Genomic DNA, 4,809 nt, shown 5'->3' with positions numbered 1-4,809 from the left:
CACATGTATATAAATTGTTAGTGCAATTATTATACTCTTCTCCCTACATGAAATACGATAATGTCAACATTACAACCAATAATAAATTAAAGAGTGTGCATATGAATTCATTTAACGATTTTACTACCTCTTCTGTGCCGATGGGCTGCAGTCTAGATTAAAATAAAGATTTGCGAGTTCAAGAATCGCTGAAGTGAATGATTAGGAGTACAACACCATCTTCCTGCATGTGGGTTCTCCCGTTAACAAAGCGTCATTTGCACTCTAATGTAATGCATAATCCCCACAACTCCCCATGAGCAAATTCGGCATCCTAGAACCAATTCAGCCCTCAGTTTCCACAAGTAAATTCCTTTCAAGGTCCAAAAGCTCAGGTATCAGAAAAAAGAGAAAGGTACAATCTGAGACCAAAGAAAGGGGCTTCTGCATCCATAGTTCTGCATGCCGGCCACAGTTTCTGTCATTTGATTTCATTTCATTCATTTCATAACTTGTAAAAGCACTACACAGAAATATAACTATTTTAACTGAACGTCAATTCCAAATAATTTTCTCTGAATATTTTTAAGGATTTCAAGGCAATAATTAGGCATTATCGATACATTTTAACAACTAGACATTATTCCTCAGCTAAAATCTCTGCAGTGGCTTCCCATTATCTGTCATATAGATTTTACCTGCCTTAAATAGCACATGGGCCTTAGTGTTCTGACTTATATACCTCCCTCCTGCCATCCCTCTCATACACCCTACCTACTCCATGCCTCCCCCAAAGAACATTCAACATCCCAAACAAGTACAACATCAAATAAGAGACTAATGTATCTGCATTTCCCTACATTCATTTAGCAAATATCTATTCCATACCTTCTTCATCACTGGCTCTAAGGATAAAACGATGGCCAAACCATCATTCTTATCCAAAATGCTTACAATCTGGTAGCTTGTTGACAATGCTACAGAGTTACCTCTATCTCTTATTAAGAAAACCACACACACACTATCCTTCCAGTCACCAAGAAGAAAGAGGCTGAGGCCTTAATGACAAGATAGGGTAAAACTGGTAGCCAAAGCTTCCAATTAGGGAAGCAGCTTCAAATTATCAATTACATCCACACATGGGACAACACAGACCAGTTACCTGCCTCCCCCACCCCAAAAAGATATGGAACAGGAGAAAGAACTGGCCTTGGAAGTACAGGGTGGAAGATAAGAGAGCATCCTTAGATGCCAGGCAGATCTTTCAGGAACACCAGATTTCTGATCATGTCAGAAAGAAACAAGGCCCACCACCTGAGCGTGGTGAAAAAGATGATCAGGTTCTGGGAGTGCTCTGGGATGAGCAGAACAAGCAGAGATAAAACCTGGGGACCTGGAAGGCTGGGGAGAAGAGAATGGTTGACTCCAGCTCACCAAGATATCATGCAGGTTATAGGGAAGCTGGGGTGTAAAGACAGGCCAGCTCTTCAGTACCTGGAAGGGCTTAGGATTTCTACCCTTTAGCAGATATCAGTCATAAGAATTTGCAATCAAGAGTGGAAGAAGAGTAAGTTGCCAATTTCTCAGTGGCTCTAGGGAAGAGAAGACCAGGCTGTGCAAGACTTGGTACCCAGCTCTCAATGCTGACCAACGTAAGGAAGGAAGGTAATGGAGGAGAGATCTCCAATGAATGGCATCTGCATCTCTCATTTTCTCAAAGCTGCCATCTATCTATTGGGCCCTTATTAAACCTCATGACCACCTATGTGATATTATGATCTCCATTCTATAAATGAAGATACTTGAGGTCCATTTAAATTAAGTAACTTGCTCAATATCCCCATAATTCACTGCATGTTACAGCCACAATTCCAAAACCAGTCTCTGTAAACACTAAGCCGCTGCCTCCCTCTATGAGTCATTTAATTGGCCCAAGTTTCTTTATCATTGGGATAAAGGTAAATGAACTTATGCTGTTTTCCACATAAGATACTAAGGAACACCTCAGAGGTTTCCAGGTTGATTTCACACCATTTCAGCCTTTAGGATTAAAATAAGCCAGCAGATGCTAGAGTCCTTGGAAAAAAAAAGGCTAAAAAGTATCAACACTGACTAAAACAATCATGTAGGGGCATGATAGGGGAAGGGTATTAGGAGGTACAAACTATTGTGTACAAAATAAATAAGCTACAAGGGTATATTGTACAGCACAGGAATGTAGCCAATATTTTATAACTTTAATGGAGTATAATCTATAAAACAATTTTTGAATCACTATGTTGTACACCTGAAACTAATATAACTTGTAAATCAACTATACTTCAGTATAAATAAATAAATAGAAATAGTTAAGATAGTTTAAAAAAATAAATAAATAAAGCAATCACATAAATGCCTACTGGCTTACACAATGGAGCTGTCACTGCTAAGTACAAATAATTTCTTTTAAAACCAAAAGGCAGTATCAAAATGAAGGAAAAAAGCTATTCCATTTTAGAAGTCAGTTATTCAAGACAGGTACCTATGAAGGGAACTAATTTCCCTATAACTAGGGCTAGAAGGAGTTGGTGGTTATTTTAAGTCTTTGCCAAGCAATAAAAGATTATGCAGCAAGCCCTTTCTGCAGAAGACGAGCCTGAAGAAGAAATGTCTGGCCTCAACACAGGCAGAGGAGTGGAGGGAGCCGCCAACCGAAACTTGGTGTACTGAACAAAAATATTTACAGCACCAGTTTATGAAATGATCCATTTTCAAGGCATCAACTGCTTTATGCAACATCCTGTCATACTAAAAATGTTCCCTTCTGGGTCTACACACAGAGGAAGTTAAAATATATCCTGAAGAATACTGACATGATTGGAACAGCTTATTGTAACGATACCCACCTAGAAATGTATTTTAAGGGGCATAGGATTAAGGATGTGGCAAATTGAGATTTTGGATGTCTATTTCATACTATGAACAGGACCTCTGTAAGCTTTTTTTTTCCTTGTTTCACACCATTAGAAATATATGTATGCTCTGCATTTCAGGATAATATTTTTGCTTTGCTGCTTAATGATACAATGGAAAGAATGCACAGCTGAAATTTTATGCATCTAGAATACTAATAACCCAGTTATCACAGAACTTGCATTCATTTAGAAAGATGGGACAAACCTCTCTCTCTTTTTTTTTTTTTAATTCATTCATTTCGTTCAGTAAAAGCTATAAGGAAAGCTATAAGTAAGGAAAGGGAATATAAATGTTCCACGAGACCAAAGTTTCTCAACCTCAGCACTATGGATATTTTACGCCAGACAATTTACTGATGTGGGGGACTGTCCTTGGCATTGTAGGATGGTTAGCAGCCTCCCTGGCCTCTGCTCACTAGATGCCAGTAATACCCATCCCCCCGAAAGTGTCTCTAGATGTTGCCAAATGTCACCTGCAGGGCAAATGATGCCAGTTGTCAACGATGTCTTAGACTCTCCTTCAAGGCGCACTCTCCCAGCCCAATAAGCAGGCATAATGGAGCCCTGATTTTCCTGACATGTGGTCAATAACTATCTTCTTCACCAGAGGCCACTGTGTTTCTGCATAAGATCTCCTTATCTAAGCATCTCAAACGTGGTAAATCAGATGTTCAGCTCTCATGTGGCAGAGAATAATGACCAGGGCCAGGTGCACACAAAAAGAGTTTTCCCCTCTAATATTTGAGTACAATTTTTTGTTTTTTTAATTAAACTCTGCTTCACTACCTTTAATACATCCAGGAATGTCGTCAAGTAGACAAACTACCAACTAGTAGATCACGGCTAGGCCAAGATCATTTGACCTTAGCTCCTTTCTATTGTTCCCAAGTGCACAGGTTAAAAAAAAAAAAGTGGACCTTGCACCCTCCTTAAATCAAGGCTGGCTGCATGATTATCATATCCAAATGAGAAACCCACCGATCCTAATCTCCTGCTCTTACCTGGTTTAGAACCAAAGAGACACATTTCATTTGCTTCCCCAGATCAAATAAAGAGGCAGTCTGGCAATAATGATAAACCCCAGAGATCAGCTAAATTATGTCCCGACTTGACATTTATATGAGTACACGCCTCTCAATCTCCGGAGGTGATTAGATTAAGTGTGTTTTAGCATGCGCTTCATACACACACATCCCTAAAGATTAAGGGATGGGGTATAATGTGAGTAATACCATCATTGCTTTTATTCAGATGTTTTGTATTGCCAATATGCTGCCTAAAACATTATTTAGGCTGGAGAAGTGCATTTCAACAAAGTGCACGCAAAGCCTCTTACATTTCAGGATTAAGGTTTTCACACCCGCCCCAGCTCAGACCCTGAGCAAATATTTCTACCACTGGGACATGTGATCATGGTTTCTTATCTGGGCATCATCCCACATGGCATACTCTACCTCCAGAGACTGAAATCATTTTGCTCAGAGGTTTTGATTTACTTCATTAACTCCAGAAATCTCAGGAGAGGCCGTGAGACAGTACGTTGGAATGCAGCCTGACAGCAGTGAGTCTCCTGGGTGTATGGGAGAGTGGTGAAAGGCGCTTCCCTACCTCTGCTCTATGTTAAGGAAAAAACACTGGTGCTCCATAAAATTCAGAATTAGAGCTGAACCGCCAAGTCACCAACAGTGAGCCAAAACCTACCTCTTTGTCCTGGTATGAGTTAAAACCAAATTGATATCATCCAGGGGATATTGCATTGGTCATGGAGAAATCTGTTCTTAAAACGAGAATGAGCAGAAACATGGGATTTCAGATTTCAGATCTGATAGTTATGGAATAGATATAAAATACATCTCAAAGTGCACACTAAAAGGAG

The sequence above is a fragment of the Mesoplodon bidens genome (assembly GCF_964165515.1).
Source record: "Mesoplodon bidens genome assembly, chromosome: 13".
Lineage (NCBI taxonomy): Eukaryota > Metazoa > Chordata > Mammalia > Artiodactyla > Ziphiidae > Mesoplodon > Mesoplodon bidens.
Note: the sequence above shows the minus strand (reverse complement) of the source record.